General features: G+C 40.5%; 1 protein-coding gene and 1 long non-coding RNA gene across 2 annotated transcripts in view; one reads left to right on the top strand and one right to left on the bottom strand.

The window, feature by feature from the left end:
* Positions 1-27,139, top strand: part of SLC38A2 (solute carrier family 38 member 2) — a 350,401-nt gene that overhangs the window by 95,151 nt on the left and 228,111 nt on the right. The window lies entirely within an intron of this gene.
* On the bottom strand, positions 9,550-13,118 carry LOC142404606 (uncharacterized). Its single transcript, XR_012773910.1, has 5 exons — positions 13,005-13,118; positions 11,756-11,940; positions 10,644-10,739; positions 9,848-9,939; positions 9,550-9,659 (listed from the first exon to the last, which is right to left on the bottom strand). It is a non-coding gene; the product is annotated as an uncharacterized LOC142404606 (long non-coding RNA).

Genomic DNA, 27,139 nt, shown 5'->3' with positions numbered 1-27,139 from the left:
ATCCCTTTTGGTTCTCTGCCTCATGCCAGTTCACAGACACAGCAGCTACTCCTCAACTCATTTTAGTTAGAAAGTCCCACAGGAATCCCAGTGCCCACATGTCCCAGCATCTGTCTGGACTTTTATACAGTGCTGGTTTTAGGGACTAATTTCCATTATTTCAGCTGTCACCAAACACACACTGAATCAAGACCTCCTCTTGCAGAAGAGGGTTTCAGCAGGCTTCCTGTTTGTCTTGGACAAAAGACACCTACCCCCAACATTCAGAAATTGCCCTGTGGCTGTCTTCATAACAGCAAAAGTATAAAATACTATATTATTGTTGCTGATATTAATATTATTAGTCTTGGAAGTGCTTATTTCTGTTTTCTCTTTATTCACACCTGAAGGATCAAGGCAAAAGCAATAAAAGTACACAAGTTTTGGGGTATACACTTTTTTTTAATGTATTGCAGTGTCCGGACTGCAAGAAAGCTGCTCAGAAGTGAGCCACGACATTTGCTTGTGATGCATTTTTTCTGCTTAGCCTGTGTATTTAAGTCTTAATTCATCAAGACTAGGTCTTACACTGCAGAATAAATGCTTTTTTATGAACTAGGCCCTCTATTGTCTTTAATAAGTACCTAAAGAGTTGAACTAGGCAGGTATCGAATGCTGTTGGGGGCAGCTTCCACTGCCCATTTTACTTAAGCCTGAGCTCTGGAAAGCTGAGAGGGATGGAGGTGCACAGGGCGATGGGCAGAGGTTAGGGAGACAATGCTGTGGTCCCCCTCTGTCTCCAGCCAGCAGAAGCAGTGGTTGCAGCAATCTTTTCTCTCTCCATTTTTCACCCATTCTCAGCCCTCTGTTTTGCTCCTGTCCCTTTCTTTTCAGTAACAGAAGGACCTTAGGCCCTGCCAGAACCCCATCCTTCACCCTTGAAGCAGTAAAATCATTGTTTTACATATTTTTCAGCGGACACTCGAGCTGATTCAAGTTGTCACATACACACAAATAGCAGACTACATTAACTGAGCTTCAGCTGCGCTTCTGAAAGCAATGTGATTATAACAGCTTTAAAAGACAGGACAGTCTGTAATTAGCAGAGGGGTTTTCCTGGTAATTACATTAACCTTTAGTTGAATGTTACTCAACCCATCATGATGTTATTTTTATGGTCCCCTACCAAAGTATGCCCCTGTAGGATTGCAAACCTGTCTCGGTCAGTGGAAAATTCCACGTCCTTGCATAAATCCTACAAGTGCCTTGCTTTGGTCAAGTGCCACCCTGCACTGTGCCTGGTAAGGTTTTGCAAACAATGGCCTCACTGGCTGGAGGGAATCCAGCCCCGCTAGCAGCATTTTCAGTCATTCTTTCCCTGTGCAATGAATGAAGAATGAAAAATGCAGCTATTCACAGAAGCAGTTTTGTCAGATAGTAATGACCTGAGTACTAATGTAACACAGTTTGTCACACGATATGTTCTGTATATTGTTATTTTCCATAGGGTTTGTTTGTCTCCGTGTTTTCCAAGCACAGAACTATATATAGGGTTCTACAGAGCTCTAGACGTGTACAGAGAAAAGAGGGGCCATGACTATAGCAGAAAACAATTAAGCTGGATAAATATGTAAACATTCCTCATAAAAATCCAATTAAGAGATTAGCTGCACAAATACACAAAAGTTCATGAGAGGTGGTCTGGCACCACAGATTCTTCCTTTGCTCATTTAATCTGATTAAGTTCATTCCATATAACAGTAGTCTACGAGGCAGTAAAAGTACCACTGTAACTTAGCTTAGTTCAAGTACCAGTAAAAATTTCAAGAGTGCAGTTATGACAACAGAATAAGACCTCGGAACAAGCTGAGTGGATAAGGCATAAGAAAAGTTATTGTTTTATTAAAAATAAATGTAATAGAAATAAAACTTTGTACAGTTTTGCCTAGTTTTCTTTCAGATTCTTAAAATTATGATCCTGATGCAGATCCGTGAGTAAGAGAAAGAAATATCAGCTGAAATAGTCCTGTAAGCTGCTGAGAGTGGAAGTAACCCTTGGTGACTCAGGTCACCAAGCTTTGAGGACATTCTCTGCTTTATCGTGGCCTCAGGTCCCTACCAGCTAAATGGGCATATGTCTTCCTTTCCGTCAGCCTACTTTTGTGTGCAGACCAGAATGTTCTTGGGGCAGCAGGTTAGTCTGCTGTAGACCTCTGAGCTGGGGTCTTGGCAGGACTTCCAGGTGCCACCATACCCCTGTGATAGCTGCGTCAAAGTAAAAAGGGAGTTTCTCCATAATGTTCATACCAGCATCATTCTGTTGCTGTTTTCTCTTTCTTTTACAAATGCACACATTTCTGAAGTCTCCCACTCTAGGTGTGTAACACAGTCCTGCTTCAAGCCTAGGTGGCCCAGTCCAGGCACCCAGAGCTGAGTATACAGGAGGGAGCCAAGGGAGGGAGGATGGGCAGCTGCCCGCAAAATTGGGGTTTCCTCTGAAAACTGGGATACAGGGACTGTGCAAAGCAATGCACCTGGTCACTTACCTGCTTAATTTCTCAGCACAACCAAAGGACTTCTGTCACACAGTCACTTGGTCCATGAATACAAAAACCACTTTCAATGAACAGATTTCAGTAGTGATAGTATTCCTTCTCTACAAATTTTTGTTTCTCCACTGATTCATTCTTTGGCATACCATCAACTTTTTCTTCAACTGAACAGACACATTGATTATATTTCCCTCTTTCAGGAATATTCTTCATCTATTTTTTACCGTGTAATGTGAAGGCCTCCTCGATGAGTTTGCATTATAAATCATTCCTATTTTCTCCATTCAATGCTTGGCATCTTTCAAAGTGGCAGAAATATGGTAATGAAGGGAGTAATATCTCCATCTCCCATAGCAAAGTATGCTGAAGTTAAAAGAGAACCTGATAATTTTTGAGTGGAAATTATATCACCTAATATCAGATCTTGAAGTTAGGTGTCTACGTTCATGTTATACTTACTGGGGAGAACTGCCCTTCTGGAGGACAACTCAACTCTCCTATATTGAACCTCTACACTAAGATTAGATGAACTGCATCATAGAAGTACTTATTCATGTTTGAATGACTATAAAAGGAGTCTGGATGAGTAGCTCACCTTACATCCATCTTCATCATGTGCATCCAAAGTTGATTAACATGAATCCTATACTGAGTGTCCTAACTTCCAGAAACTTCAGGAACCCACCTACTCCTGTAGGAGTTACAATCCAATACAAAAATCTTGGGTTATTCAGCAGCTTTTCAAAATATTTTTTAATTAAAAAGTCATAAATTCATAGTCTTCCGTTTCAAACTTGTGATGAGCTCAACACTTGAAAGCTGCAGTATGGCAGTTCTCATTCCTCCCACGTAGTCACACTCCTTGAGATGGAAAGGACCTCATACTGCCTCACTTTCTGAGACAAAAAAGCTGTTCTGTGCTTGATGACTACATGGTACAGGAGTGGAAAGCTGTGGGGGTTTCCCACGCTGTGGTATGCCTGGGGCATGGGATGACAGCTTCCCTCTGCAGCACTTCTTATATCCTACCTTTCTGCAAACTCACTGTTTTCTCCACCAGACTGGATATGTACAAGGGTGTTCTCTGAGGTTAATTTTAGCTCCAGAGGAAACTCCTTCCAGAACCAACAGAAGGAGGTAGACTTCTACAGATACCAAGTCAAAATGTCTAAATTACACTCCCTTCTGGGACCCTAAATTGGGCTTGCCCAGACCATGGATGGAGTGTAAGGAGGTTGGCTTCATGAGGCTGAAGGTGGTTTCTCACCTTTGTGGAAAAAGGTCTTTGAAACAGGAGTAGTCTTTGTTCAATTTATCAGCATTGTGTCTACCAAGCTAGAGCCCCAGACCCCTGTAGCCCTGAACTGAGCTGTTGCCTCGGGCAAAAGAGCAGCAGAGTGAGCTGTCATCAACAGCTGTGAGCAGAACCGGTATGAGCAGTAACTCCTTCCTTAAACCTGCCATCGCTAAAGAAATGGTATCCACTACGGTGAACCATAGGGGACCTCTTCTTGCATTTCCAGAAGGCTGAACCATTTTGGAAGGGTTCTGGTGAACGTTGCGTATTTCTCACCACTGTACTTAATCAGATCCTTTTTAAAAGTCAAATCAGCTGAAGTTTAGATAAGATAGCTAGATAAAGTACCTTCATTTCTCATGAATGCTTTCTCAGAAGAAGAACAAACTTGAATCCACAGGACTTAGATTAAAATCTAGAAACTTCCAAAGCAAATACAAATTAGTCTGTGGTGAGGCTGAGCTTCCACAGGACATCTGGCTGCCCCAAATTATCTATTTAATGTTCTTACAGAATTTGGTAGAGCAGTTTATATTTAGTTTCTATCTTTATATGAAAATGGTAAATCTTCACCCAAAGCTACACCACAGAAGGCCTTCAAAAGACTGTGAGGTTTGCAGAATTTCTATACAATACTTTAGGATATGCACTGCTACATCAACATCCATTGCAGGGCTGGAGACATGGTGTTGTGGTATCCTTTATTTTCCATCTCTACAAAAGTTTTACTGTGACTGTAAAGGGCACTGGACTTCATGGTTTATATATAACACCATGCATAAATAACATCAAGGCTAGAAAAGGGCAGCCATGGAATAAATTTGGGCTTGATAGGACAACAGGAAAGTTCATTTCAGATAAGCCTGGCTGATAATAATAAATCTTCACATAAGGTTCATATAAGGCCTTTTCTTGTCTTTCCTTTCATCTTTTCTAGAAGCAAGAAAATATCAGCATCTATCTCTCCTACCACTTACTGGGGCAAATGGAGTTCTAACATAAATGCCTAGCTCCTTTTCATGCTCAGTTTTTGTTTTTCTTTATACTTCAAAATAGTGTGGAAGGAGTCCCACAGCACCACAGCTTCACCTAAAGCTGTTTATACAAAAAACCTTTTTATTCAGTTTAGCACTCAGGAAATTTGCATCAAGATCATAAAATAAATGACATTATTCCACTTAACAGCCACAAGGATACAAACTTCATCTTCTCCAATGATGTGTTTTACTTCTGGCCAAAAAGTTTAAAAACCTATTCCTATAGGTCCTAGATGTTAAAGCCATACCAGGGAGCACTAAAATTTTACAGCCTTGTTTAAAATACAGCATCACTACTCTCTCTGGTCAGTCTTCAAAATCTAATCACCATCTGATATGACTACAAAAGACACAGTAAAATTATTCTTTAAAATTTTTCCAAACCTTCTAACAGATCAGCATTAGGTGGTAAATTTGCTTATGTTGCCGAAATACTGAACTTCACTGCTAAAACAGATGCTTTGAAATAGATCATGGGAACTCTTACTGCCTGTGGAAAGAAATGTTTATTGGATTGTCAGTAGATTTTCAAACACAGTTACTGACATCCTCTTTAACACATCACACAACCCTCATATACTTGTGGTGGTTCTCCATCTTTTTGTTTGGTGCTATGTTGTCCATGTGCAAACACACCTGACTCTTTGCATTTGAGCAAGAGCCTGCTCAGACGTCTCTGTGTCATCTCCTTGTCCGGCTCCAAGGTCAGAGCCCTCAGCTCAGTCTTGCAGCACATTGCACTTTCAGTGCCAAAGCTGCCTGGCTGCCTTGGAGCATGGGGAAGCCAAAACCACAACTGTCTCTGTCTGCTCACACCAATGTAGCTGTAGCCTCATCTGTAACAGGCCTTCCAAGGAGAAATTCACATGAAAAACATATTTATCAAAAACTATCTCTAAAAAGCAAAATCTGAATGATTTTTTTCCCCAGGATATTTCTTATCCAGCATTATTTTCTTCATTGTTTGTTAAAAATAAAGACTAAATTTTGGTGTGCCTAGTTAGATGTTTAATACTAATATCTTTCTCAATAGCATAGTTTTTCAACAAAGTCAAAACTTACCACTGAAAATGTTAGTGAAAAAAGATTATGAATTTTTTTTATATTTTTAAAGATTTTTTTACAGTTTTCAGAAAGAAAGAAAAGTATTTTTTCAGCAGAAGAAAATCATAATTCTGGTGATCTTCATTAAAGAAACAATGAAAATCCCAAAAGCATAGCGAAAATAGTAGGGATGAACTTTGAATGTCCTTAGATAGCACTGACTAAGAAATTAGTTAAAGCAGTCATTTTCCTGTTTCATATTGAACCTTATTTACAGCCCAACCCTTGCTAGGAAATACCAAGGTTCTCCCAGTACTGTCCACTTTTGCTACCAATCACATGTTTATGTGTGTGGTCACTGCTGACACACCATATGGCAGGTATTGCACACCTCCTGGTGGACCACAGACGTAGGAAGGAATCGTTAGGACCTCAGAGGCAGCAGAGCAAGAAATGTGGCCATGGGAAGAAGGGCTGCAGAGCTTCTGTGTAGACTCCCAGTGCTGGAAACATCACCAGTGCAGCTGCCAAGTTGTAGCTGACCACACAAGCACATGCTAAATGGATCCTTATCTCTCCATTCTACCAGGAACAATTATTTGTTTTCTCTTTATCTGTATTTTTATCTCCACCCTAGGACTCATTCAGCTCTTTTACAAAGACAATCCTTGGATAGGATTCAGATTCAAGCTTCTCTTTTTTTTTTTTTTTTCTCCAGACAAAGCCTTTTTATACTTGTACAGGCATTACACAAGATTCCTTTTTTCTAAATTTTCACTCAAGTCAAATCACTTTGTATTGTACAATTAGGCAGCATCTCCACTTCAGACAAACTCTGAGAGTATAACTCCCTAGCACTCAGAAGTGAGAATCAGATCACAATTATACCTTAGGTCTTGAATGCATATGCCAGCTGAATTAGATAAATAGCTTTAGATAAATAATCAACGTTGGCCTGGATCTGCTGAGTAAGATGTGCAGTCCCAGGTAAAAGAAGGTAAGCAGAGATTAACCATTTTGAGTTTGGATCATCCAAAGTTTGCACATCTTCACTGCCCACCTCTGTATAGTGGGAAACTGAGTTCAGTCTATCATATGTCATTACACTTCTGGTTTGGGGTTTGGTACAGAATGGACTAGCAAGCATCCGCATTGAATTTACGTTAGCTTGCTGCATTTTCTCTTTCGAGATGGAACCTCTCAGAAACCTGAGGGTAACAAGGGGTACAAAACGGCCTAAAATGCATCATTATAACAATGATGTGTCCCAGCAATAGGCCCTTTCCCTGATCATCTGCCCTACTGCATGTTATAATGGCAGCAGCAGGAAAGGAAAACATCAGAAGAGCCCCAAAACCACCTCTGTGCCCCTGTGTGACCCGCTAGTATGAGGCTGCTGTTCTGGTGCTCAGCATGCAACGCTAGCCTAACAACCAATGTGTCAGTGAAGTGTAGCACGGAGCAAATAAAGTTTTTGAAACATCACTTTTTTTTTTTTTTCCAGGCAGGAAACCATATATTTTACTATCACATGAAAGACAGCGGTCTGCTGCTTTTTTTGGTTTGCTTTGTTTTTTTAAAGCAATGAGTTTTCTAATGATTTTGCACAAGTATAAACTAGGTTATCACATGTTTCTGAGAATATTCTTGTTCTTTTCTAAGTCACTTGTTAATTAAATGGCATAGGAATGTCTCAGAAGTATTGAAGTTCAAAAGACATAGAAAGATTAGAAAAAACAACAGTTCCTCAAACCCAGCTTTCAGTTCATGTAAACTCCATTACTATAATTTTAGCAATTTAAATTAAAAGACATTTTGAAGAAATAACAATTCCTTTATTGTCAAAAGCACCTCATTCAGCTCCTCCCACTAGGTGATAGCACGTCTCTTCATATAGTTGTTAAATTAAGGCCACAAGGCACTGTTAGATATACAGAAAATAACAACTTATCTTGGGTAAAAAACATGTTTCCTGGAAAACTGTCCAGTCATGAAGGTAACAATAGATGAGGAATCCACCACTTCCTATGGCAGATCAATCCCAATAGTCATCAACAATATAATTATGTGTCTGCCATTTAAGGTTCATTTAAGGATACAGAGAGAAACTTTTTCCCTACGAGGACAGAGCTGGAGCAGGTTGCCCAGTGCAGTTGTGTTCTCCATCCTTGCAGGTTTTTAAGACCTGACTGGATAAAGCCCTGAGCAACCTGGTCTGAGCTCAGACGTGATGCTGCTTTGAGTAGGAGTTTGGGCTAGTGACCTCCTGAAGACCCTTCCAGTCTGAATTATCCGGTGATCTTATGACCCTATAACCCCAACATTAATTTGCCTGTCTCCAGTTTCCAGGCGCTAGTCTTAATTAGGCCTTTGTGGGCTACCAGGCTTAGCTCTGCTGAATTATATCTCCTTGGAGTGCTCACCCACTGGCCACCAAGGAGCCAGAAAGCAAGACGTGACAGAGCACTTAGTGTCCCTGATGTGAAACTGAGGCATGAGGCTCTGGCAAATCCAGCCTCCAAGGAGTTTTCCACTCCTGGTTCTGAAGCAGGAGATCTCCAGGCTCCCAAGCTGCCTGTTGGTGAGCCTTGGGAAAAGCTCTCATCTGCACCACAGAACAGCCCAGAGCCACAGACCTTGGCTTTTCTTTGTTCCCCGCCAGGCTGCTGGCAGAAATACTTTCGACTGAGAAAACACACCACAATGTCCAGGCTGCCCCTATGCCCAAGTGGAAGCAACTGGAAGTAAAAATATTTGATTATATTGTTTTATTATTAAAGAAGACCAGATATGAAAGCTAACTCAGACACAGAATTAAGAAAAAGGAACTCTTCAAGACATGATAGACAATTATGCTGTGCTTTCCTACTATAATAGAAATAGTGAGTAAGTTTTGAAATTGGGATGGTAGAGTTTTTTTCCCATGTGGAATAAAATAATACATAGTTCAGGTTCTTTTGTTAAGAATTACAACAGAATTCAAAATGAGGGATTTTTTTTCAATTAAGAGGCTAGAAAAAATCATAGTAGGAAAAGGGGAAAAAAACATAAGAAAAGTTAATATGTTCTCTTTTATCTGTAACAGACATTCTTTACTGTTTTGGAGACAGCAGTTAGTCTAAGTAAATTAAATCAAGCTTTTAATAAGATTTTTAAGAAGTCGGGAATGCTGGAAAGAGATAAATAAGTCTAGACAAAATATCCCTGTTTAATGTGGTTATTCATGCCACCTATGAAGGATGTGACTTGCGGTGACCAAGTTCTATAATCATTTTAGTGTGATACAGCATCATTTGAATGAAAGAACTCAGTCGTTTGAACTTTGGGGTGTATAACAGTCCCTCTTATAGTGGAAGTGCGTTTAATGCATTGAAATTAGCGTGAAGAGAGAAATTGTCCCAGTTCTCATTTTTTCTGCAGATTCTTTTTAGGCTTGGACATTCTCCCAAGATATTTGGGAAACTCCACTCAGGAAATGGGAGAAAAATCTGGTTACACTTAAAATACATACTGTAGTCAATGCTTTGCACTACTTTGATTACTACTGTGTTAACGTCTGCATTTCCTGCTGACAGTTCAGTAGAGCATTCCATGCAGCTATTACGAGGCACAGATTTTCAGTATAAATTTTTACATTTCAGTCATGGAGAAGCAAGAAGTAGAAGCTGCTGCACATCATCCAGGATGAGATCAGAAGTTCCACAGAAACAGGAAGCTGATCTATCTTTGCCAGAAGATATGGATCAAAATCTGATCAGGAAAAACCCTGAGTCAAGTAAATATGAATGATAATTTATTAATCTGCTTCTTCCCACCCTATTTCAGTGGTTTGATCCATCATTTCAAAAGAAGCACCATCATTATTTTGGAAACTTTGTGACCCCTCAGTGACATTTTAGGCTCAAGATCATAGTCCCACATGACAACACAGGGCTTACCTGATTGGATCTTCCAAAAAGCAGTGTGTGTCTCCTAGGCCAGAATGACAGTTCTTCTTCCTGTTCTTCACTTGTAGGTTTACAAGATGCACCTCACAATATGACATGAAAAAGATTTGATGAAGAAGAGCTGGAATATGGCTATCATATGGGGTCAAAGTTCTGCTCTTAGTCTTTCATCATCTCTTCAAATGTTTTGCGAGACACAGCAGGAAAACTGGATTTCATATAGAAAATGCTGATTCACCTCAAACCAGACAGAAAATACACCCTTTTTTGCTTTCAGCCAGTCAATTACCATGAGTATCCCTGAAGAGCTTTGTGCTTCACGCAATGCTACAATACTACACCACTGACACCACAACGTAAATAGCAAATGATAACAGAAGAAAGAGTAGGTACTGTGGGCATGCCATCCAGCCACCAAGCCCTACCCACCCCACCCCCCCAAAAAACCAGAAAAAAACCCAAACAACCCCTAAATCATTATTTTGCCCCTAAATGGTAAATTTAAAATATTGCTGTTGAAAACAGGAAAATAATCTTCATTATGTAGTGAATCGGAGCACATTTTGGCCACCTGTTAATTCCTGATGAGTTGGACTTCTAGATAAAGCACAAAAAGCTCATTAAAACAGGAACAAGAATGGTATGTCTCATTTCTCCTCCTTTTATATATCTGATTGGCAACTTAATCATTTCCTTATTTTCTAGAACTGAAGGCTACAGCATCTCGAATTCTTTTTGCTGACTTTCTCCTGGTGAGTGAATAATGCTTTAACATTGCTTGACTTACTTGTCAAAGAATTTTCGCTGTGGTTGTTTCAAATCTTACTTCTTCAGTCTATCTCATCAGTATTGTCAGAACAGGAGAGATGGCTTTGGCAGCAATCTTACTAAACAAGACATAACAGACATCAATAAAGGTTTATTCACGGGGCTTTGCCATTAATCAGACTCCTTTTAAAAGCCAGTAAATGTTGCCTTGTCGTGGATGTACTCTTGAGACTTGCAGAGTATCACACATGGCAAAGTACATACAATAAGTAAGGTGACAGGTAGGAGGCAGCATTTTACCTGGATCATATGGACTCTCATCATGGCATTCAGTTTTTATAATTTTTGTAAAGTGCATATGAAATGTTGATCTGTAACATGTCCCCTTGTATTCAGACATGACTGCTTCATCTGAAAGTCTGTACAAAGGTCCATAGTTATGGTCACAAGAACCACCAAAGACCCAAAACCCAACTTTGACGTCCCCTGCCTCCCACTACTATCACAAAGGGACAGACAAATTTTACAGGTCACAGAGAAACAAAACCAAGAGCTCAGCAAAAGTCCAGGAACACAGCAAAATAATGTACAGTTTCAGCATCAGTTCCAACACCGTGCCATGGTCCATGTTTTCCAGTTCAGACCACAGGCTTCCAGGGTTCTGAGCAAAAAGCCAGGAACTGAAAACTCACCTGCAAAGGTGGCTACTTAAAGTAATCACGACTTCAAGATAAATTTTCTGGCTGATATATTTTGAGATCCTCTGGATGAAACTAAGGAGCATTCACAGAACATGAAAGGTATGAAGGATGTTCCCAAAGATCATTGCCTCTTTTGTTTTTTTTTTAAACAAAATCTGTAGCTTTACACATGGGGAAATCAAAGCTGTGCAAAGTAAAAGGGTAAAAAATTTTGAAGTTGAAATTCAGCACAGGGTTTGTGCAGCAAAAAAGAATATTGCCCAAATCAGGTGTAAGAACTGGTATTCAAGGAGCTTGTGCCCCAACACAAAGGGACTGGTTAACACTGATTATAAGATGTTAAGGCTATGAGGGAATTAAGATGGCAGAGATCATTGTTTCTATAACTTATACCAATGACCCAGCAGGCTAGCAGCAGTGATGAATAAACTTTGTTAGCACGTGGTTCTACTCTTCCTAGTGACTCCTAGTGCTCTGGCATTGTGGTGATCAGTGCAAAGGCTGCATGGGTACTAAGCTCTTGTGTGGTCCTCAACCTTACCCTCCTCCAAACTGGGAACCAGGCAGAGGACAAGTCAGGGCCAACATGGTCTCTTTTCATTGATTCAGGAGTGCCTGAAAGAACACAGCAGAGCAGTGGCTCTCAGTGAGCATCTGCAGCCATTTCCTCCTCAAATTGTTGTGTGATGATGCTTCCAGCAAAATTAAGGATATAGCAAGTCAACCCATTCAGGGTACAGGATATAGCCATATGATCTCATACTTCACGTCTTTATTACAGCCAGTGCAGAAACACTTTTCTTGCCCAACTGTACGAACTAAGTTCTCCCTCCTTGTATTTAAATCATATGAATTCTCGGAAACCAGTGTTGCTTCTGAGTCATCTTACACTCCAGTTGGTCTCAAAGAGAGAGTAGACAAGCAGAGATAGACTGACTCATTACTCAGATTTGAGGAACGTCTGCATTAGAGTGACAAACAAAATGCTTAACCCTAATGACTGTTATTTACTCTCCTTACTCTCACCAACCATGTGAGCAGGAATAAAATTCAAATGCTAACTCTCAGCTATTGTGAGTCATGCTTTCTTACAATATTCAGACTTCTTTTTTTTCTACTTGTCCCTTTGGCACACCAGTGTAAAAATATCTGCTTGGAAAGGAAGAGGAAGAAGGGCAGTCGAAAATAATTGATGGAAAGGACTTGTTCTTCAAATTTGAATGGAAAAGGTAAGTTTCACAGCTAAATTACCTAAATCTACCAACACATAAGTCTTAGTGTCAGAAATAATGAAGAGGGAAGGGGACTCCAACTATCTTTTCTTTAGCAACACTGCTCTTGAAAACTCTAACTTTAGTTAACAGAAACTTTAACCACCCTTACTAAGCCAAATACAGTTCTCTCCAACAGATTTATTTTATCCTTCCACACCCCCATTTTCCCAACTCAGAGCTTAAACTCTTGATACCTTTATTCACACTGAATGGCCGTAAATAGTCATACCTACTTCAGTAAGCCTTTGAGAAGAAACCTCTGTGTCAGCTAAGGCTTCTAAAACTGGCCATGCATGGAAAATTCTTGTGTGAAACTAAGTCATTAGGCTGGATCTTATCATGTATCAACAAGACTGTCAATTCATTTCTGGTTTTACAGATGTTTTCCAGTTGTGTCATACCTACTCTTTAAACATTGCTTCAGAGTTCCAGCTCAAAATGAAGTCCACAGATAGATACAAAGCAAGATCTTCCTCTAGATGGCATTTATTTTCAGTATGGATGTTGAAGATGCCAAAGGGTTTGGCTAAAAAGCACAGAATTAGGGAAAAAACATTATTTAAAATTGAAACATAGTAAAGGGAACATGTTCATAGAAACATGTTCATCACCTAGAAATGTCCCTTAGAAATTTCAGAGACAAGAGAACAAGTGTCTGTGTATCATTAGTGGGCACATTGTAAGCCTCTTCTTGGATTGAAAGAGCTGGGGAGATTGGGTGTTGGTACTATACTTTTACATAAGTTTCAATAACAAGTTCATTTTGGTCATCTAGGCTACATCTATACTTGTAGTTAAGGCTGACCTTATAGTTGCCCCAAGACTATGACCACAAGCCGCCTATGTTTTAACCCCTATGTGTTTGGACTTATGCCCAAACACACATGAATCTTAACACTAAAATTTCCACTGAGCTCCCAAGAACAAAGGGCACTTCTGCCATTTACCTCTTACTCAGCATTTTTTGCAGGGTATCTTGAATTTCCTGATTAAGTGTCCTACCTTAGTAGAGAAATTCATCCAGAGGCAAACCTATAGTTCTTTGTCTTTGTCTTTCAGATTGTCCACTTTCATTTTTTCCACCCAATTGTTAGAAAGAAAATTCATCACACTGTCATTTTTGCTGGTAAAATAATTTTCAGTATTTTGCCAAACTTGTGTCAAACTTCACTCCTTTTACTAAACTATTTTTGGAAGAGTTTTCCATTTTCAGTTATCAAGCTTCTTTACTCCTGCTAGACCTAATCAATTTCTCAAGATGTTTAGAATATTTCTTCAGATAGGGACATTTTGAAAGTGTTCAGTTTGCATCTACAGTTCCAAAAGTGCCCTACAATTTTTGTTCTGCGTTACCTTTTTTCTCTGAACTGATCAGGAGAAAATCAAAGTCAAGACAATTTTCACAGCTGGTACCAAATAGAAGTAATAGCTGTTTGACCTCAGAAATTTGTGCTTTTGCCCTAAAAAACTCTGGCAGTCTTGGGTAATAACCCAGGGTGGTGAGCAATTCTGCTGTCTCATTTCACAAAAGCAAAGAGTAGGAGAGTCATGGTATTGCAGCACCATGATATTCAAAAGTCTTTACAGCTACTCTGAAGCAAAATTTTCAGTAGCATGACTCAAAGTAAATAATTCTTTGGCAAAATATTCTGGCTAAATTTGTTTGGTGCACATCCATGTCAGCCGAGAGAAAGAAAACACTTCAACCAGTGGGTCAAAAGTTAGCTTAGAACAAATACGGACGTGCTCTGAAAAATTGCACATAAAATCTCTTACACAACAGGTAAATCCTTAAGGTTTTACTGGGTGTGTAGGATCAAGAGAAGGTCAGCCAATTGACTACATATGGTTCAACAGATGCTTCCTTTGACCAGCCAAAATCTTTCCTGTTATCATGCTAAAATAAACCTAGTACTTTGTACTTGTGATTTTAATTAGCGAGGAAACTAGAAGTATTGGATTATCAAAACTAAAACTACAAAATATTAAGCACTTTTTAGACAGATTTACAAATATTACAAATAGTCTCTAGTTCTGAAGAGGGCAAAGTCTAATGACATCTCCAAAGGAAAAGGAGCCTCCTTGTCTTGTTATGGCTGGGAAGATTAAAGCTGGAAAGCAACACTGCTGTCACAAGCCACATCCACCAAGAGGACAAGGAAAATCCAGAGCATCAGCATGATGGGAAAGAGAGAAAGAAATCATAGATCGTGTCAGAAAATCACAGTGGAAATTGTCTTCACTTTGTGTTGTGTAACTTCTGCTCCACTCCTCACTTCCTATCAATAAGACAGTGTTCTGCTTTACGTTCTTCCTATATCATCTTTATTAATAAATTCTTTTTAACGTAATCATTAATTAGTGATTAGTCATGTTTGCATAAGATCTCTTGAATGAATCTCTTGCTAATTTCTCCTTCCTTGCAATTGCCATGACTTTTAAAAAGTTTGCTTACTTGCTGCTTATACATTTTTTGTTCATAATTAGAAATTTGTCTCTACAAAAATTAAGTCTGAAATGTAATACAACAATACATCCCACCCTACCTTAAGTAACCACAAGAAACAGGTAATTTGGTTTCTTTATTTAAAATTATTTATGAATGTGCATATCCTTCATCTGGAAGCTGTCATAATTTTGCAGATTAGGCTGGCTATGTTATCAGGGGCACCAATCTTTCAACTAAGCCAAAACCAAACTGCAGTCTTAGCCTTAATTAAGAACTAGCTAAAAAATTGCTCAGATTTTTGAAATTAAAAACTCAGCACTTGTTCAAATATTTCTATTTGATTTAAGACTTATTTATGAAAAACAGAAAACAAACCCTTTATTAAAAGTTTATAGAAAGTTTTGTTTCTGAAATTCAACTTATTCATTTCAGATACCTATTTTCAGATTTCAGGGATCTTTGAACCACTGTGATAGAAAAAAATAAAACTTAGTTTTAAAAGTACATAGGTTGAAAGGACAAAGGACAAAAAACCAAATTCAGATTAATTTTCTGCTATCAGAACATTTCATTATATTTAGCTATTCCATAACTCCAGATTAGAAATTATGTCTCACAAAAATATGTATTTTAAAGGAATAGTGAGAACAGAATAGAAACACAAATGCAAAAACCATTCTGCAATCCTAAATAATTCTCACAGAGAACGAAGTAACCAAGTTCTTGCTCATATTGGCTTGTTGGAATGCAAAGTCAGTAGGTCTTCTTCCAAGAGTAAATTGTCATTTACAGAGCAAAACTTGATGGTTAAACTATGTTATCTAACAGCCCAGGCTCCCATTTCATTACAGTTCCCCAAAGAAAACAATCAAGTTTGTCAGCATTCCAGTGAGAGTCTTTAAACAGACAGGTCCATGAACCTATGGGACAGCAGAAGCAAAAAGGTTAAAAAACTACATACACCAAAAAAGACCTATCTTGAAGTAAACATAAACCAACCTGCTGATTCTGTGTCCAGTTTAGAACAGTAGATAAAGCAAATTCTGAGAAAAACCATGATGACTGCTGCTGTTTTGTCACGGAAAATTTTGTAGAACACCAGCGCATCATATTTCATTTGGATAAAACCAGAGATTTCTGACCTCTTCTGTCAGTCTGACTTGGTCTGTACGTTCACCTTCTCCCCGTCTGTCTGATTAGTTGTTCCAAAAGGGCAATAGAAAAGGAAACACACAAAGCTTAACTATATTAAAATATCATGTCATATTGAATTTAGGGATGGAAGATATATTTAATATTATTGTACACTTTATAACTGTTTTAAAATTGAAGTGTTTCAGAGGATGAGTTAATATAAAGTTAATATCTATCTTCAAGAAAAAGAAAGTGTGCATACTGTTCAAAAGTTATTTTCTGAAGAAGGACTTCTGAAATGATTTAAATGCATGCAGTCCTTTACTAAGCTTTGCCTCAACATCTGCTAAGGACCTTGAAAATCTTCCCTTAACATTTTTTATGCAGAATTTGAACAACTTTTTCTTTCTTCACTCTTCCTTAGGTCATGTTTCTTAACCTCTCTAGTCTCCTCCTTGCCTTACAATGGCTTTGGAATAGGAGCAGCTATATTCCTTCATTCTCTGGCCTGCCACACATGGAGTCAGACAAGATAATCTTCAGGCCTAAGACTCCTAGGAACAAGGCTCTTCTCTGTAATGTTCTCTCATATAAATCTGAGTTTGCAAAGTTCATTGTCTACTGTCAGTAGCGACCAAACTACAATTTCAAACTCAAGCTTGCACGTCCTCAGCTTTTCTTTGCTTCTTTGCCACCCTTGCTTCTGAGCAGATTTCTAGTAAGAACAGGATGTGATTGACATTCTAATAGTTGTCTTTCACTATAAAATTTCCTTGGGGAAGTAACAGAAATGATAGTGACTTGTACAAACTAATAAAGGCCAGAACACAAGCCACTGGCTTCAGCTGGGGAGTCTGCAAAAAAATTAAGTTTTATTCTGATCCCATTGGCAATAAGAGATTAACTTTCCTATAGCACTCTCTAGAAATAGTCTAAGAATTCCTACTGCCAAATCCTTAAACTAAAGTGTAAAAAAATCACATAGATAGTGGGACAACATCTCTCCTAAGGCAAATGGCACACATTAACCTCAATGAGGTTTTGCACAGCTGGGCCAACAGAGAAGGAGGTGCAGGTTGTCTTACTAAATTTTTAGTAACTCTGTGGTATGGCTGATGCATACACTCTTTAGACGCCTGTGGCCTCCAAGGTTTTTATAATTTTATCCTCCAAGGTTCAAATCAAGCCCAATCCCTGACCTGGTAAACATTCATGAAAATGAGTGTGGAGGGCATGAGTATAGCCTCCAGGATTTTCAGATCTCCTTGATTCCAGCAACATGTTTACCCTGCTGAAGGAGGGTTCTGGCTTTTTGGCTTTAATGTTGGCTTTAATTGTTTTGGCTTTAAAGCTTTCCTTCATTCTGCTTTATTTTATCATGTCTTTGATTGCTGTATGTTTTGTAACTAAACAAACAAATTGCAACAAACATAGCATTTGATGAATCTTCTCAGGACTTTGAAATTTCTGTAATGTATTGATTTTTATGAATGACTGTCCTCAAACCATCTCCCTCCAGATTCTTAACTACTCAGATAATAAGAAAGACTGGACAAGGTGATTTCTTGGAAATATTTAAGATTCACTGCACTTTATAACAATCTTGCAGAAGCAGTCCAGTGACACAGCTCTGTAAATATTTCTTGTGATTAAATTTACTTTTTCCCTGCCCAGCATATTTTGTGTTTATTAAAATTACTATTGAAGATCTTTGCCAAAAATATAAGTATTACTGCTTACAATTTTTACACTAAGTATTTCCACATCCCTTAAGTCATGCTGGAAGTATTCTCAATGCCTTTCTGAGCAACTATAAGGAGAGTTGTACAGTGGTGGTTTACGATGTGACCAATGGGGCATGGCTGTTTCAGTTGATATAGCAGAACAAAAGAAGAAAAGAAAAAAAAGCCCCAACCCCCTTTCAAGGGGGAACCTTACTGTAATGCTCTAGGAGATAATGAAACTCCACAAATATCAAGTGTCCAAAAGCTTCTTAACATATTCTATGTTTTTTCTCAGTGATTAATTTCTTGAAGTAAGAGAACAGCACAGTGAAAATGTTGGCACTGTCCAAAATCTTTAGTGTGGTAATTTTCCCTGGCCCAGCTACAAATACCATTTACAGGCAGAAGAGAGGAGAAAACACAGAAAAGTGGGGGAGGCTGCGCTGCAGCAGCATCAGCAGCAGCATCAGCAGCCCCAGCACTCTGGGAGGAGGGACTGGATGTGGGAGGTGAGGAAGAGCCCCTACGCTGGAGTCATGCAGCACCAGGAGGCTGCAGGCAGCAGTGAAGAGGTGGCCCCACTGTGCTGTGTGAGAACGTGGTGGCAGAAGGCAGCGGGAGAAGCTGTGTCTCCCACAAGAGAGCAAAGCATTTATGTATGTAAAACTTGAACACAAAAAGAAATTGAAACCACAGTTTGGGAATGCTCCAAGATGAGAGGGCCAACCTTGCCATTTGGAGGGAGACTAAGTCCCAGCGATAAAATCCTCAGGCTCTAAAAAACTAACATCTGGACTTGTCAAAAATTTCTTATTTGCCATCCAAGAGAATGTAAAAATAGGCCCGAAGGAAAAAAAAAAAGGAGAGTGAAAAAAAAAAAATCTCAATCTCAAAATCACCATCCAGAAGAGCAGATGTTCCATAATAACCTCTGCAAGTCAAGACAAAGAGATGTTGGAAGATGATGCAAGAATTGGAATGAATTATCAGCTTTGCAAGAGATTGCAGATAGCATGTCAACATGCAGAGCATGGAAAAGAAGATGGGAACAATAAGACTGCTGAAGTCTCCCTTCCTAAGGAGACTTCCTAAGGATCTCCGATCCTAAGATTGGAGCCTAACAAACAAGAGCTGAAAGCAGAAATAGCAGAGAAATGTGTCAATGCACTGAAAGCAAATGAACCATGTATTCATTTAACATGTCCAAGGCAGCATAGCACAAGGACCAGTCATTTTAACACCAAAAGATCAGTGAAACATTCAGATCTTAGGAAGTCTGATTCACTGGAATGGCATGGAAAAAAAAAGCACCCCATAATCGGCTTAGAATGGATCAGAAGGTCTCATTTCTGCCAAAGGCAAGAGCAGGAGAAAAGGAGGGGACTAACCACCTAAGTGGCTAAGAAAGAGTTTGTAATGTCTTGTAGAGGGCAGTGAAGCTCTCACTAGAATACATCTGGAAAAGACTGTCTTTGTCTCCAAGAAAGTGCTCCTCACCCTGAAGCTACAAGGCAAGCTGCAGAGATTCTTGCTGTGGGATATCACAGCATGGAGGAAAAGAGGAGGGAAATTTATACTGTCTTAAGTGAATTGCCATCCAAGGGCAGCTCCTTCGTTGACCAGATAAAGAGCATAAGGCCCCTGAGTACTCTGCTTTATACCTAAGGTAGCTACCTTGGGTAGCCCAAAAAGTTGAATGCCCGCAGTATCTCCCCCCATCTTCCATGGACATCCAGGCTAATTAGATGGTATAGCAAAGGCATCTCCATCATCATTTTAAAAGAAGGCATCTACAACTTCATGGAGCACTGAGCCTATTCTTGGCAATTTCTGTTGATGCATTTTGAGAACTGCAGCAGGACTGAGCACATCAAAAACAAGAGCGCCTACTTTCTGGATCCTGATTGAGCTTAGATTTGACTTAGATGTCAAATTGTTCAGACCATTTAGGAAGATGATTCAGAAATGTGCAAAGGTATTATTCTAGGCCGTCCAGAAAAAATGTGAAGTGCTCTTGGAAATTACTCACCCCAAGAAGTCAGGCAGCAGCTGAGCAGCATCATCACACATTTTGGACAAAAGAACCTAAATTCTGCCTAGTCAATTACTGGAATTAGGCCTGATCAAATACACAGAAAGGGAAAATTTTCAGCTTTCAACAAAGACAGAAAAGCCGGGACAGATGATCAATGACCATGGTTTTTCCATGCCTGATGCATCAGCATGGGTCTGACGGGTAGGTTAAGAAAATAATAGATCATACTTGTTTTCATTCAGCACCTCCTTTGGGAGACACTGTCTGCATCTCAAATAGCAAATGCAGTCTGTGGAAATTCCTGAGCCCTGTATCTATTTCCCTGCTGTTAAGACTGGAGACCTGTGAGAAACCGAGCTATGGAAGGTGGAGAGGAAAATGTTGACTTTCCTGTCCTCAATTTGATACGAGGTCAGAACAGAGCTGGAAAGTGCACCCACATCTAAGGCCTTCAAAGATCTTCTACATCCAACTGTTTCAACATAGTCACTGTCTGTGTCTCAGGCCATGGTCTGAGCTGGTTCAGCTCCAGGTGTTTCACCAAAAACCACAAGATTTCTCTGTATTTATATTTTAAACAGCTCAATGTGCTAAAGTTTACATAGATGACATTTTGATCTGACTATGTATTTATATAGCAAAAAGCATGACAGATGGCTTAGAACAACTTGGGAAAAAGCCCAGCCTGATGGGTTAATGCTAAATGCTAAATAAACAAGACAAGAAGTTAAGTTTAGACAGATGAAAGAGGGGAGGAAAAGATCATACAGGAAGATATGCAAAGAGAGATATGCATGTCCCCGGAGCACTGGAAGGAAAAAAAGTTCCCTTGGAATGAGAGAGTACCCCAGGAAAATACAGCTAATTGGGCTGCCTCAGTCAACAACCTGCAAGGGCTCCAGGACAAAAATGTCCGAAGAGCAGGGGGTGGAAGTGATGGCCAAACGCCTGAGACACATTGCAGACACTAACAAGAGCTGAGCATCAATGCATTCACACAGAAAAGAAGGGCCTGCTTGAGTCGGGCCTATAGAGGCCTTGTGTATTTACTATGGGAAGCGTAATCCCAAGACAGGCTCAGCATGACAGTAACAAGTCATACAGCTTTTAGGCTGAAGCTGGCTCGTGTGCTGCTGGTCCAGAACTTGAGCACACTGCATTGGCAGCATCCCGCTGTACAGCACTTAGATACCCCAGGCAATGCCAGCATTTCCTTTTAAGCAGAACATACTGAAAGTGCATAACAATATGGCATTAGTGAAATATTATCTTCATTTTAAACATGGACTGTAGATGTCACTGTGCTATAGGAAGACATGCATTAGCAGTAATTACCCAATGCAGTAATATTAGGACAGCAGTTTATACAACCCATCCATCTGACTTTCCAGACTAGATTTTCCAGGCTACACTGCAGAGGGGTTTTCTGTGTTCCTGCTGTGGAAACCGGGCCACTGCCCAGCTGAGACTCCAAAAGCAGCGAAGCCAGCAGGAGGGCGAACCAGACGGAAGCTGACTTCAGACACTCTGCGGGGGCTGGGAGACCAGCCTCCCCTTTGGCAGCTGTTTAGGGATGCTGCTGTTTCATATCTAAAGCTCTCAACTAAAACAGGTTGCTGCTGGGTACCTAATGAGCAGATATACTATAAGCACTGTACTCTTCTGGGTGCCTCAAAGAATTTAGTGTCCAAGCAGCCTGATTTCTCCTGACTGACGCCAAAAAGACCAGGAAAGAAAAGATGCATTTGCGATCTGGAGCACAGGCAGATTTAGGGTTAGTCTCCTCTGCAGTCAGATTGATATGTGAGTGCAGCACAAACAGACCTTCCTCATCCATTTGGGTGCCAGTAGCAATGCCACTGTTAGCCAGGCTTGGGGTGCAGTCTATGCATACAGCATCCCTCAAGATTTCCAGTCTGGCCTGGAGCTTATGGTCCAGCACTTCAATTGCTTGCAGCAGCAGCAAAATGAAAGCTGTCCCAGGTCTGCCTACAGGCCCTGCAATCATAGCCTTTCAGTGGAGACAGTCCTGCTGACTCATTTGAAGTTGCATACTGAGTCTTATTTGGGATATTTGACACAGGCAGGCCTGAGCAATGGAAAGGCAGCATGTTCAGCAGCATGTTTGCTACCAGCAGTGATTGCCTATGTACCAAAACCTATTAATTTTACCCCTACGCTGTCTTCCCAGAGCGCCCCCCCCCCCCCAAGAGTTAGCTGTCTTGGATGAAATCCGCTTCCCTGGCAATATTAGCATGTGAACACAGCACTGTTGTTGGGCAGCATATCCATCTAACTGATGGAAATTGTCCTGGTAGAAACCCCTTGAAACAAGGTAGCGAACAAATGATGCAACTGCAAATACGGTGCACTGTGGCCTGGGGTAGCAAGCAAGCATCCAGATTTGGGTTGTCAGGGAGAGGACACTCAAGGAACTCTTCAAGACAGCATCACTGTGGTCCCCATGTGGTATAGCTCTGGTGTTGCTAGCAGCTGTGGGACAGTTTGCAGTGTCTTGAAACCTGTACTCATGACTGAAACATTCTGTTGCTGTACTGCTGTCCTGCAGGGAATATTCAGGCAACACAGGGTAACCACGCCGTGCCTGAGTAATTTGCCATGTATTTTTTCCCTCATGCTGGCACATGAACCCCACCTTCATTTTCCTGTGGAGTCATGCTGTGTTGGGAAAACACAATGCGGTGGAACTTCTCTCATCATAGATCTTTTTAATGTCCTTTGCTTCTCCCTCATCTGTGTGGACTATAGATGCTTTATTTCCTGATGTCCTTAGTGTCATGCAGTACATCCAGGGCAACATCTATAACAGCTGGACCACTTCTGTTGCTTTCCAGACCCCAGTAACATCTGAGATGATTGGCTGAATATGGATGTATTTACTTCATGACAGGAAAGCACACACACCAGGATGGAGAGTGGACCTTAACTGCATATGGTGGGTGGTGGAGCTGTCAGATGTACACTGCACTGCAGTCCTGGGACAGAGGGTTCCAGGGCTGAGCTATGAAGAGAGGAAAAGATAGGATGGAGCAATGGTAGTTGATGCTGGACTTGATTTCCACTGGAAACTGGTTCAGCTGCCTGCTGAACTTTTGTTCAAGAGCACAGTGGGAAGAGATTTGGACACCGTGAATCCAATTCTTCTCTTGTGGATGCTAATTTGGAAAAATATATCTTAATTTCTATTTGTATAAGTGTGATAAGACAATGAGACTTAGGTGTCAGAATCTCACTCGTCCTGAATCAGCATTGCTGATATGTCAGTCTTGACCTGCATTGGCTTTTACCTACCTAGCTCCTAGTCATGGTGCCAGCCCAACTGCAGCAGTCCAAAACTCAGAAGGAAACACCACAACATAAGCTGACTAAACAAGCCCTGCCAGCCTGCTACTGCTACTCAGCCTGGTTCAAACTAGCATTATACCTACGCTAGGGCACTGCAGTCATTCCTGCAGCTGCTGTTTAGATGTAGTACTAGTGCAATCTAAAGTCATTATTATATTAGGCTTGGTATCAACCTCCTTTTATGGTCATTGTGTTTGGTGTTGGAGTTAAATATGGAGATGTGTAGATGTTTGTAGGACAGATTTTGTCCGGGACATGGGGGAAAAGGGCTGAAAAGGGACATTTCTATGGAAATAGAGCCTCTGGACAATATTTTTCAGACAATTCTGCACAAAGTTCTGCATCCCTTTTTTAATGGCACTGAATTGATTGGTGGTAATCTTGGATCGTTTATTAACCACAGTTTTCTGTCCTGCTAGTGACCTGCTATAGTGTAATTGCAGCGGTGCATGTGTAGTCTCCAGAGAGTCCCTCTGTGGGGAAAAAAAAATCACAAAAGTGTCTCCCATCTATCTTGATTGTAATTGTGAGCAGAAAGCTGTGCAAAGTCACACAGTCTGGGTTTGTTTCCACTGACTCACAGCTGCCTCTGGGAACTCTGAGCAAATGCAGCTGCTGAACAGTCTTTTAAGCTGCTTGGTTGCAGGTTGATAATAACTGCTATCAGAGAGCCAAGGGATACAGAGCTTTTATGCAGAATTCATATACAATATGTTTAGTAGCCCAAGGGGGAGATTTCTGCCCAGTGATTTTCTCTGCACATCTGCTCACTTACCTCCTTTTTTGCATACCTATTGCTATTGCTGAGTCCTATTTCTCCTGAAAAAAAGAAATGAGGGAACCTCAGCAAAGCCGCAGAACCACATCACTCTTTGACACTGTGTCATTCAAGGAAGGAGGAAAAAGAAGAATCAAAGATGTAATTCCCCTCTTCGTTTGTTTGTTTGTTTGCTTACTTGTACCTGTAAGAATCAAAGGCAGAGCAATTGCTGATCCCAGATTCAGCAGTGCTGTGAAACCAGATAGCTCCGTGCTGATAACACTGTTAGGTGAGTTAGTGCTATTACCTTTCTTTTGAAGCCTCATGTGGTGTCAGACAGTCCTCCATCCTTCTGGGACAGAACACAGAACTAAGGGGTCATTCCTCTAACACAATACCTGTGTCTTTGTCACTGGTAAGACATCTGTTATGAAGTACCAATGTAAACCAAAACACAAAGGAATATCAGGAGGGAGAACCCCTGGCAGTGTCATTTTTGTTTCGTGTATTATTACAAAGTTCATTCAATTTCTTTAATTTTTACTAATTTTGTATTAAACATTATGGATATAAAAGACGAACATATGTTACCCATGCTATTCTAGTCTTGTCTTCATTTTTAAAAGAAAACTTGTCTCTGTGACCCTGCAACCACTGTAGAATTTAATTGACATATAACTAAAGTACTGCACTTTGGTCATATGCTGTTATTATACAGCAACCCTGAACTCAGCTACAGTGATGCTTTAACTACATTGACTAATCCAGTAGAGATTACAAGCTAAAATTCAAATAGCAATATTTGAAGGCACTTCATACAAGAAGGATGAAGTAGAAAGGGCATAAAGAAGGATGCTCTTAGCCCCATAAATATTGCAATACCTTTTGCATTTTCAGAGGGACAGGAAAATTCTGCCCTAGAACAACCCACTACAGAGGAATGGTTCTCCAGGCTAAGAAATATAGGATGCGGCCTTAGCAGTCTTAGCTGCACATGCAAATGGATACCAGAGCACAGCACTCAGCAAAGGCAGCATTTCCAGCCAGGATAGATTAACTGGCATGTAAGCATTAACCGGTTTGCATCAAGTCACTGTGGAGCACCTCAGCTCACAACTGGGGAAAATGAGATGGGATGTTCAGCAGGTTTTCTAGTTTCAGCTATCAATGGGAAGGGGATCCAAGGAGTTTTGAGCTTCCCACTGCATCATTGGCAAAATAAATTTAAGGCATGAGAAGGGCTTGGGTCATCCCCAAAAACAGCGCCCTGGGCTTGCACAGAGAGCAGAACAGGGCTTGGCAGAACCGCTGAGGAAAGGGACGGACCACTTGCTTGCCAGGTCAGACCCAAGCCTCCTCCAGCTCCATGATGTCGCAGCCTCTCAGGTAAAATGAGACAGAAAACTATGGCTAAGACATGATATCTAAAGTACAATGAAAAACTGGAATAAATTAACTTAGATAAAATAATGCATCATTCAGATGTTAGTCCTTTCGGACACAGAGTTAATTACTGTGTTAGTTATACATTCCTGTGAGTTGATGGACACCAGCTTGTGAGCCAGCCACAAGTGCTTGAGTATGGAGATGGGGCTCCTTTAAACCAGCACCTCAATGACCTTTGCTGAACTGCAGTACCACAGAAGGTTGCATACATTCATCTGACGAGCACCATAAACAGCTGAACAATTTTAATGTTGCCCTTCCCTTTAGTAAAACAATCAGTTTTAGAGGCACAAGAGTAAACTTGACCTCTTCTTTCACACACTAGTAACTAAAGAGAGGATCTCCAGAGGGCTCCTTCCTAGCACTTGTCTTTTTAAGCCCTGTCATGTGTAAGGGTTTGTTGTAGGCTTAGTGAAATCAAAGTGCAATGTGTGCTCTCTTCCACCAGTCCTTGGTAGCATTGCCAAGAAACTTAGCAATTATTTTCTCAACCTAGAGCCTCAAAAATAAAAGACTCTAAATTTCCGTACTGGCCTGCACAGTAAATGCTTAATATTAGACAGAGAGCACTTATAAAATGGCATCCAGATGTCCATCCCTTACATTTTCCTTCAGAAACCCTCATTCTCCAAAGTCATATTTGCTGGCAATTTTGTTACTTAAATATCCATTCAGAATGCAGGTCTATCAGCTGTATCATCTTACAGTCTGATCAAGGCTGCTTAGACTATGAGGCACATTAGATTTAAGCGATGTAGGTAGTGCACAAAGCTTCACCAAAGGGTGCAGCAGTACCAGTTCATTACAAGATCATTCAGCTTCAGTACAGATTTTATAATAGTACATCATAACATGAAACTAATGGCTTTTATTGCTGGTTTGACAGCAGAAAAGTCTTAACAGGCAAACCACAGCCTCTGAATACCTATACAATATGGAGTCCTAATAACCAAAAAGTGCCTAGTTATTTAAAATTCAGTAAGGTACATTAATGATTAGACATAGATGTGTTATTCCACCTTTAGTAATTTTTCTAATTTGTTCTTCCATTACAAACTTCAGGGTCTATATCCACAAAACGCTGAAAACTGCCGTCTTTCAGGACTAGAATGGCTTTGGTCTATAACCAGAAGAGGACACAAGTCCTGGCAGATCACATCATGGTGATAATGGTGCTTTCTTTGAGACACTTGGGCCTTGCAGAGAAGGTCTGGATGAAGCTGGGTACTTCTGCATGCAGCAGTTCAAAAGAGCTGTCCCCTGGGGCAGCAAGCGAGGTCAAGTCAGCAAATCTGTCTTGCAGTCACCTAGCTAGCAGACTGAAGATGAGGAAGGTATCAGATGCAGCCTCTTTGGACTGTTGGACATGACTACCTTGTCTTTCATATATTACATATTTATAGAAGGAAAAGTGGTAGGAGGGAGTCACCAGGCCTGGGGTCCTTCCCATGGAGGCTGGGGCTCCCAGCACAGCACCGCCGGGGTGCCCAGCACACGGCAGAGGGACAACACTACCACACAGGGCATGGTGGAAATAATAGGTTATATCAGGCTGTGGTCAGGGATAGGTTGTGATTTCAACAGGTCTTTTGACTGAAGTAGGTCAATCTGTTTTTGACTGAAAGC

The sequence above is a fragment of the Mycteria americana genome, chromosome 1 (genome assembly GCF_035582795.1).
Source record: "Mycteria americana isolate JAX WOST 10 ecotype Jacksonville Zoo and Gardens chromosome 1, USCA_MyAme_1.0, whole genome shotgun sequence".
In the NCBI taxonomy this organism is placed as follows: Eukaryota; Metazoa; Chordata; class Aves; order Ciconiiformes; family Ciconiidae; genus Mycteria; species Mycteria americana.
Note: the sequence above shows the minus strand (reverse complement) of the source record. Positions and strands in the feature narration are given on the sequence as shown.